This window comes from Pteropus medius, unplaced genomic scaffold, assembly GCF_902729225.1.
Source record: "Pteropus medius unplaced genomic scaffold, Ma_sr-lr_union100, whole genome shotgun sequence".
Lineage (NCBI taxonomy): Eukaryota > Metazoa > Chordata > Mammalia > Chiroptera > Pteropodidae > Pteropus > Pteropus medius.
The window spans coordinates 27224072-27234901 of NW_024350319.1; positions in this window are offsets into that span (position 1 = coordinate 27224072).

Consider the following 10830-nt stretch of genomic DNA (forward strand, 5'->3'; position numbering starts at 1 on the left):
TTCCACATCTTTAACCATTCATCTTTTGATTGGAGCATTTAATCCATTTACATTTAAAGTTATTATTGATAGGTATGTAGTTTTTGCCATTTCATTAATTGTTTTCTGATGATTTTCATAGTTCTCAGTTCCTTTCTTAGTCTCTTGTTTTCTTCTCTTGTATGTTGATGACTTTCTGTAGTGTTGTTGGGATCCCTTTCTCTTTATTTCTTAAATACCTCTTGTAGATTTTTGGTTTGTGGTTACTATGTGCTTCATATACACCAAGCTATGTTTATAGCAGTCTATTTTAAGTTGATGGATACTAACACATTCTAAGGTCACTACCAGTTTTCTTCACTCTTTCCGCACTTATGTTTTTATAATTATTTTTTTATTTCTTTCATTTGTATGTTTGTGTGCATACCTTAATTTACTGTCATAATTACACATGCTTTTCCTACTTTTGCCTTTTATCCTTTGTGTTAGCTTTAGTATTGGTTGATCCACTGCTTTTATTATGTTTTTGCCTTTGTCAGTGAGAATTTTATTCTTGGCAATATTTTCTTATTCGTGTTTTTATTTTTCTTCTTCTTAAAGAAGTCTCTAATATTTTTTGTAATACTGCTTTGGTTGTGATAAACTCTTTTCAGCTTTTTCTTGTCTGAAAACCAAAGAACAAATCTTAAAGTATGTGATTGAATTTCATACATAGTTGTATGTGTGCTTAAAAGCGAGAGAGCAAGAGAGAGAGAGAGAGAGAGAGAGAGAGAGAGACAGAGAGAGATGAAACTTGCTCAGAACAATTTAAGTAGGAGTTTATTCACAGTTTTGTTACATCGTAGATATTTTTGGCCTTGAGACTAGAATAAATATTTTGATTCAAGGTCCTACATAGAGCATCATGGATGCTGCTAAAAGAAATCTTACCAATTCTATAGCTCAGCCACCATTTCAGAAAGTGAACATGGAATGCAAGCAACAATGAAAGCTTTCCAATGAGGAGGAACTTTCTGTGGCCTGAAGCCCATTGAGAAAGCCTTTTTTTTAGAAAGTCTTGTTAGTTTCTCCACAAGCAGAAATGTCTAATACTCCAAAGCAACATAGAATTCTTTTGAATGTTACTTCTGCTCAGGTGACTTTAAAATTAAAACTGCATTCATTATCCTTTTTAGCCTACGGAAAACTTCAGCAATATATACCTCACCAAAGATGATTCTTAGAACAATTGGACTAGAAAAGCCACATAACTTGGGATCTCTGAGGACCCCCTTCCCTCTCTGTCTTTGCATCATAGTGTCCAGCATACAGCAGGTGCTCTATGCATGAATATTTGTCAGATGGCACACAGGCAAGATGGCTGTCCTAGGGTTGTCCTGGAATTAAAGTGTCCCCCAAGCCTTTACTTAGGAGGTGGGGCAGTTCAGGGTGGGGAAATGTTCCTTGGTGTCTGTACCATAGCCAGCCTTTGATCCTCAGCTTTGCAGATTCAGAACTCTGATTCTATCTGCAATTGAAGAGCATATTAATGTCGCAGGGACACAGTCACATTAATGTAGCCCACTTGTCTGATGTCTAAGAGCCAGAAAACTCACTGATTTATAATGAAAAATAGGAAGGTCAAAAACACCGGAACGTTAAAGTCATGAGCAGCATGTGTTCTCCAAGAAGGCAGACCTACTGGAAGTGAAAGCATAACTGGAAGTTTACTTGGTAAATATGGAAAAGGAAGAGGGGTTAATTAGAGGAATCCAGTGGTTTATTGGCCTCTGCTCTGCTAAGAGAGCCTGAGACATTCAGCTCTACAAATAAGGAGTCCTGACAAACTAGACAGAGCTGAATGGCTCTCCCCAGGACTTTTGCATTCTGACTCTTGTTTGCTGAAGAGGTTGCTAATTCTGCTACTGATGGACACATTCTTTCTTTGTGTATGCCAATTATTTTAATCTGGTTATGGTCATGTTTTATTGGTCAGACCTCTTTCAGATGAATTTGTTTATCTGTAAAACCTATTTATTGATTTTTTTTAAAGTTTAATTCTCTCAGGGCAAATTTTTTGGTGGACATTCTACTGTAATTTTAGTGTACTAATGACTAACATTTTCTAAGGTCACTCAATAGAATTCTAGTTCCTGATCTTCCAATAGAACTTGCTCCCAATTTTAAAATCAATATATAAACTACATGGAGAGATTACGATATTCACTCAGTGAACATTTGGGGCATGTACCTACTGTGTGTCGGGCTTGTTCCATACAAATTACTGTCTAAGCAATGGAGTGCAAAGGTAAATAAATGACAGCTCTTGCCCTCAAGGAGCTTGCAGGTGTGTAAATGCATATGTAAGCAAAAACAGATACCATAAAAGAATATCAGTGTAAAAAGATGTGACCAAAATTATGATATTTAGTTCTAAATAGACATAAGAACAAATTGCTGTGGAAGCACAGACTGAGGAAAGAGATAGCTTTACCAAGAGTAAATAGGAGATTTTTTAAGTAGACAAGAGAGAAAAGTGCATTCTAGTAGATGGAACCACTTATGCAAAAGTGCAGAAATGTAAAGTGCCTACAGTAAATGGAGAAGATGATTCCCCTAGTGCTAGGAGTGGAGACAAAGATAAATTGATGAGGATGCAGACATGGGGATGAGGCTATTGAGCTCTTCAGGGCCAAAGAAGCAGAACTTTCCCACCTCCCTGAAACCCCTTCCCTCTTACCCATGGAATACCAGACTCTTGGTGTTTGCCTCTTGTGCCTCTGGCTAGTCTCTGTCTTTTTCAGAAGCTTCTGTTTTCCTCTGGTCATTCTTTAAATCAGTGATTTAAAAAAATTAGTTTTTGATTACACAATGCAGGTTTATAAAAAAATATTAAAAGCTATAAGGGCAAGTACAAAATCAAGTTTCCCTTTTACCTGTGACAGCCAACTGCACAGTCCTGCACTATTCTCCCAGGGACGACCACTGGCACCAGCTACCTGAATATTCTTACAGAAAAATCTCTGGATAGGCAAGCACATATATGCATGCACACACGTGTGGCTATGAATGCATGTGTATGCATGTATGTATATGTATGTAAGTACGTAACTTTTTACGCAAAGAATAGAATACTATTGCACCTTGAGAGGGTAAAAGTTAGAGAGCTTCAGGGATCTAAAGGAAAAGAGAGAGAGAGAGAGAGAGAGAAAGAGTTGATTAAGGCCTTGTTACTTACTGGTCCAGTAGCATTCTATCTGATGAATATGCCATAATTTGTTTAATCAATCCCCGACAGATGGACATTTACATTGTTTCTAATATATCGCTATTACAGTGATGCAATTTTTGCCCATATGTCATTTGACACATCTAAGAGTATATCTGTAGGTTAAATTGCTAGTGACACCGCCATTTCAAAGAGTTTATGCTATTTTAATAGATGTTGTCAAGTTATTCTGTGAAGAGTACCAATTTGCAGTCCTTTCAGCAATGAATGAGGGCCACCTCTTTCTCAATAGTGTGTTGTCAAAATTTGTGATGTTTACCTATCTTATGAGTAAACCATGAAATCTTATTACAAGTCTAATTTGCATTTCACTTTTTATGATTGAAGTTGAGTGTCTCCTCATGTGTTTAAAGGCAATTTTTATTTCTTGTAAACTGTTCATATCCTTTGCCAATTTTTCTATTATGTGTGTGCTGGGGGGATTGTTTTGTTTCATTTCTGATTTGTAGAAATTCTTCTTAGTAAAGAATTTACTTAGCAAAGAATTTACATCCTCTTTGGGTTGCGGGTAACAAATATTTTACCCAATTTGTCAGTTCTCTTTTGACTGTGTTAATAATGAATGGCTTTTGTGATGCAGAAAAATTTTATTATTATATAGCCTAATTAAACCATCTTTCATATGGCTTCAGAAATTGTTTTTTAAAATTCCTTGTGTTTTCTTCTAACGCCTTAACAGTTTGTTTTTAAACGTTTAAAGATTTTACTTATTTGGAATTCAGTCAGTGTAATGTGTGAGGCATGGTTCCAATTCTTTTTTCCAACTGATTACCCAGTTATCCTAACACCATTTATGGAATAATTTCTCTTTTCTCCATGATTTTTAAATCCCACTTTTTCACATGCCAAATTCCAATAAGCATTTGTGTCCAATTTGGATTTTCTATCAAATCCGTTGATTTATTCTACAAATGTGTACTATATGTATCAAGCACTGTTCTATACATGCATCAGTACCATATTTTAAAAATGTTTTAGCTTATAAAATGTTTCACTATTTGACAGAAAAATGTATCTTATTTTTCTTATTTTTTAAGACTGTCCCTGGCTCTTTTTATTTGCTCGTTTTTCATTTGAACTTTAGTCTAGTTCCAAAATAAATCATCTTGGTTTTTTGGGAGTGGATTACACTAAATCTATAGGTTAATTTAGAGAGAATTGACATCTTTGTCATGCTGAAACTTCTTGAATAGCTTGGCGCTGTTTGGCATGTCTGTTTTTTTTGTATCCCGTAGTAGTAGTAGTGTTTTAGTGTTCTTCATACAAATCTTTTACACATTCCTTATATTTTACTTTTTTCAGTTTTTTCTTTCTAACTGGTTATATAAAAGTCTTTAATTTCCACATACGGATTTTGAATTCCCTTATTGTTTCTAGTAGTTTTTCATTTGATTCTCTTGCTTTTTATGAACACACAATCATAACATCAGCAAATAATGATAATTATGCTTATTTTATCCAATTTTTATTTGTGTTTGTTATTTAATTATTTTGGCTAAATAATAGTGTTGATAAAGAAGACCTTTAACTTATTCCTGATATTAATGAAAATGCTACTGTAAATACAAGTTTCTTCATCCTAGCTAGAAGCAGAATTCTCCCTTCATAAGTTTTTAATCATAAAAATTTGGGGTGTTCACCAGAAATCAAACTTTTTGAAAGTGAAAGATTTATGCATAGGTTCTTTCTAGAGATGGGGATTTATCATAAGGATATTTAGAAAACTGAGAGAGACAAAGATGGCAGTGGAGTTGCTAATCATTCTTTATCTCATTTTTTTCCCTTATACTACCACTGTTCTAAAATTATATATATAGGTCTGTCTGAAATTAATCTCTCCAAGAGTTACAATACAGAGGCAAAATGCCCCAAAAGGACACTTAATTGATAGAAGTTTCAATGACTTGCTCTAAAATTGCTCATTCTTTAAGAGATATGAAACTGCCAAACAAAAAGAACAGGAAGTAAGTATGAGGTCCAAATAACCTAGTAGTAAGCTAACTCATCAGCTTCTAATTAGTCGAAACTTGACCTTAATTTAGAGACTCTTTTTCTCTCAAACATAAAAAAATGTGGCCCCTTTTTGTCTAATCTATCAATACTCAAGTTTTCCTGTCTAGAAAAATTGCATTGAGATTGTGCAAAGGCTTTCATCTTTATTCTCCACAATGCATGAAATATAACAGATGTTAAAAAAATTGTCGAATGAGCGAGTGTTAGGTAATTAGTGTACCCTGTGTGGTTTTATATTAGCAATCTGTTGCAATGTCTGTTGAACAAAGGAAAGATTTTAGTTGCTCTGACATGTGCATCAGCTTTTAAAAAGAATGATGAGACCTAGAAAAATGGCATAGATGATAAAGGCTCTATTCATCCCTCTGGCGACCGAATCAAAGTTGTGATAGAAACAAGGAGCAGCAGCAAGGAAAAATCACCTGGGGTCTATATGAACAAGCCATACAACTAGGGAGAAGTCCAAGAAAGCACCCTGCAATGGCAGAAGGTAGGATGGAGGATGTGGGGCTGCCAGGTCTCCAGCAGCTGAGTGGGATGGAGGCTGCCTCAGCGGCAGACGCCTCTTAAAGGGGCTGCATCCAAGAGCAGATTTTCGTGGTAATGGACCTGCTTGCTCTGAGCACCAGTGCTGATTCGGCTGTGCACAGGGGGCATCAGGGACTTACAGGGAGACATTGTCAGAATGAGGGCCTAGCAAGACTGGCTTTGTAGGGAAGTGCCGGCAGTATCCATTGTTCCCCGTTAAGCCCTACACCCTCCCAGTGGGCAGACGCAGCACTACCATAGCCCTGACATCATCAAACTGGAAAACAGAGGTCGCTCCACCCAGAGGATTCCCTGAAACCCCACCTCCCCCAACTGGCGGCCACACTCAAGCCACATCCAGGTGTGTCCTCAGCGAGTCAGGTGCTCCTTGCTGAGACTCACACTGGAAGAGGCAGCTGGCCTTGGTTTCTGGTGTGACCTTTGAGGCAACTATAAACACAGCATGTGTGGATGCTTGCTGAATCTTAACAGGTGGCTCCGGAGGGGCACGGTTTGGCCTGCAGCTGAATCCCTCTCAGGACTGTGCCACTGGACACCTACTTCACAAATCCACACTAATAAGACTGAGAGACTTAAGAGCTTTCCTTAGTCCATAGAAACAGACACGGAAAGGCAGCCAGAATGGGAAGACAAAGAAGCAGAAACCATATGAGAGAACAGAACAGAGATCCAGGTATCATGGAGTCAAGTAATCTAACACATGCAGAGTTCAAAACACTGGTTATGAAGATGCTCAATGTACTTTTGGGAAGTGTAGAGAACTCTAACGAAGAGATAAAAAACATAAAAATGGAAATGGAAATTATAAAAGGGAACCACTCTGAAATGGAGAACACACTAAATGAGATGAGAAGTATATTAAATGGAATAAACAAAGGAATACACAAAGTAAATAAAGAAGAGGATCAAATGCCCTGTCTAGAGGACAAGAAAGCCAATCAGGACATTCAATCAGAATGGCAAGAAAAAAGATGCCAAGACTATATAAATAATTTAAGGAGTATATGGGACACTATTAAGGGTCAAAATATTCACCTGATCAGTGTACCTGAAGGAAAACAAGATGTTGAACAGCTATTTGAAGAGATAATGATGGAAAACTTTCCTAACCTGGTTTAAGAAATGGACATAAAACCCTAGGAAGCTCAGAAAATCCCAAAAAAACATAGATCCAAAGAGGCCGTCACCAAGACACATCATAATTAAAAATTCCAAAGTTTAAATACGAAGAAAGAATATTAAAAGCAGCAAGAGAAAAGCAGATAGTTACCTATAAAAGAACATCCATAAGACTGGTAGCTGATTTCTCGAAAGAAACTATGCAGGACAGAAGGACTTGGCACAAAATATTCAATGTGATGAAGATCCAGGACCCATGACCAAGTATACTTTATCCAGCAAAGCTATCGTTTAGAGTTGAAGGACAGATAAAGAGCTTCCCAGACAAAAATAAGCTAAAGGAATTAATCACCACCAAGCCAGTATTACAGGAAATGTTCAAAGGACTTCTTTAAGAAAAGACATGTATCGAAAACAGGAATAAAGAATCGTAACAACCTACATTCCTATCAATAAGTACCTCGAATGGAAAAGAATTAAGTGCTCCAACTAAAAGGTACAGTGGATGAATGGAAAGGAAAACAAGACCCCTACATGTTACCTATAAGAGATTCACTTCGGATTAAAAGACACACACAGAGTAAAAGGAAGGGAATGGAAAAAAAGATATTGCTTTGATGGACCTAGAAGGTATTTAAGACAGACAGAGAAAGGTAAATACTATATGATTTCACTTATATGCGGAATCTAAGGAATAAAAAGAACAAACTAATCAAAAACAGACTCACGAATATAGTGGACAATCTGGTGATGATCAGAGGGGAGGTGGTTTGTGGGGCTGGGAGAATAGGGTGAAGGGTCAAAGAAGTACAAATTAGTAGTTGATAAATGGTCACGGGGATGGGGAGCACGGCAGAGGGAATGCAGTTAGCATTAATATGATGGCTAGGTGGAGGGCCAGGGGAGGGAGGGAGCAATTGGGGGGATTATTTTATGAACTATATAGATGTCTAATCAATGTACTGTATGCTTGAAACTAATTAAAATAAATAAATTTTTTTAAATGTAAAAAAAATTATCAACAACAACAAAATAAAAATAAAATTTGCAAACTTAAAAAAAGAATGATGAATGTAGATAGTTTCAAAATGTCATGTTACTATAAAAATGTTTACGGATTGCTAATGATTGGATTTGTACTGAGACTTCATCAATCATTATAGTTAAAGTTTACTCTATCTTCTGCTACTTTACTTTTAATTTTCCTTTTAAGATGCCCAGAAGGCACTTGTAACCCTCTAAATCTGTTACTGATTAACAGCTTGTATATTGAGGTAAGGACATTTCTAAAGCCCCAAATGGCTGACTTTTAGGGGTTTTAGTCTCTGATTTTTTTCAAAGTGCAATAGTAGAAGTATGGAGTTGAATAATTTATATACTACTCTACATGTAATAAGGTAAAACTAGGAAAATTTTAATCATCTGGAAAAGGTTTGTCAAAAAAACCCTTTGGTTTAATTCTCTAAACTCTAGGAGATCTGACTGATTCAATTGTCACACTATAGTATCACTCTTCTCCATGGTTTAATTTTCACCTCAAGTTCCTGGTTATCCTATAGATCAGCAGCTTTTAAGCATTTTAACAACAATCCACAGTAATAAATACATTTTACATTGTGATCTTATTCATACGTATATTTAGAGTTTCTTAAAAGAAAACTTAAGCAATCTACATGTTTTACACTCTGATATTTTGTTCTTAATCTATCCTATTCTACCCCATTCTACTCTGTTCATTTAAAACTTGCCAGTTGTGACTTACTATACTGATTTCATAAGTCTGCAATCTGAGAAACAATGCTATTGATCAATGCTTCTCAAATTTTAATGCTCATACCGATCACCCAGGGATCTTGTTAAAATGCAGATTCTAATTCAGTAGATCTGAGATCCTGCATTTCTCACACACTCATAGGACTGTGGACCACATTTTTGAGAAGTAAGCCTGAAGATATTTGTCTTTAGTTCTTGTGACCCAGTCTCTGGTTTAATCAGCTGAGGCAAGGGTCTTAGAATCCAAATATAAAGCACAGAGATCTATGCACAAGGATATTTGACTACTTCATTGAGAAAGTGCTGCCACCGTGTAAATGGTGAGGGCAACACAGATTCTTATTTAGTACAGCGACATTTAGTTCAGATATTGAAGATTACAGCATTTATTTAATGAAAAAAAAATTTTTTTTTAAATTTTACACTTACTAAGTGCCAGGCCCAACTTCAGGATAAAATTGTCCTTTTTTTTTTTTTTTTTTTTTTTTTTGTATTTTACATTTTATTGGTGTGAACAATTAAATCTATAATTTCAGGTTGTGGTAAGGGCAATGAAGATAAATGATGTTGACTAAAGGAAAAGATAATGGCAGTGTAGGACATTGGATGTTTTCAGTTAGGTGTTGAGGCATCATCTGCCTGGGTCAGTGACATTTGACAGGACTTGAATGAAGGGAGAAACTATAAGAAGATCTGAAGGAAAGACAGTCCTGGCAGAGAGAACAAGGACACAGGTCCTGAGGTGGGAAAAATTTGGTGGTGTTGCAGGGTACAGCATGAGGGTGGGTCTGAATAGAGGGTTGTAAGGAAGAAGAGTGGAAGACCAGGTCAGATTGGATTGCACAGGACCTTATAGTCTGAGGTAAGTTTGGATTTTATTCTAAGGGTGATGAGAAACACTAGAGAGTTTTGAGCAGAGAAATGACATGAAATTTCATTTTTAAATGACCATGCTGGTAGATATGTGGTAAACATACTGTAGAAGGACATTAATAGAAGTGTGAAGGCTGTTTAGGGCATTACAGCAGACCATTTTGACTGTTGTTTCCACTGATAGGATTGTGCTTATTTATTTTTTTTAGAACAGAAGATAAATTAAAACATTTTGTGCTGCTGAAGTACTATATAAGATTGAAAATATGGAGATATTCATTTATATTAAGAGCTTTTGTTGATAATTGACACCTAACAATGTCGGATGCCCAATTTGACAAAAGATAAGTCAGTGAAAAAACATAGCAGATTGCTTCAGCCTTCTGTATAAACCCAGCTTTCCAGGCGATACTGAACCTGCACAGCATCAGCCTGACCTCATCCCCCAATGTCCAGATACTGGAGTTGAATATTTCATCTGCCTTGAATAATCAAGCATGGAATGTGGTTTTGTTTTAAATAATAAAATAATGGATGATGGTTAAAAGCACCATACCCCTCATCTCTCATAGGCAATGACTTTCTTCCTCTTAGCCCTCCTGCTCAAATCTGATCTCCCTCTTGTATTCTTAATCTTATTCGAAATCTAAGGTGTCATCATGTGGTGATGCACCATAATTTATTGTATCACTGAGAAAGAAAAAAAAAGCTACTTAAAAAATTAAGTAGATATGCCATCAAATATAAGATGGGTCTCAATTTCAGCACTGTTTAAATGTGGAAAAAAATGTGCTTCTTAGATTTAATTAAATATGATTTGTTATCGTCATCCATCTAGTCAGAAACCTGCAGGTCATATATATAGGCTATCCTCTCTCAACTCTCACATTCTATCAGTAACCATCCCCAGAGTTTCTCCTTCTCAAATATCTTAAATTCCTGCCCTATCTCCCATTTTGAGAAACTCTTATATTATTCTCTCTTGGATGACTTCCTTTAACCACTAAGCCATTCTCCACAATAAAAACAGAATGATATTCCAAAATATAAATCTAATGATTACACTATTCGATTAGATTAAAATCTTTTTTTCCTCCCCTCTAGTCTGCTTCAGGGTAAAGTCTAATCTCCTTAGCATAATTTAAACATACTTTGGAATCTTGTCTCTACTGCCTCTTCAAGTAGATTCAAGTACATACAAACCAACCAACATATGAAAATGTTATTTTCTCCTTTTGTAGTGGCTTCCCCTGCTC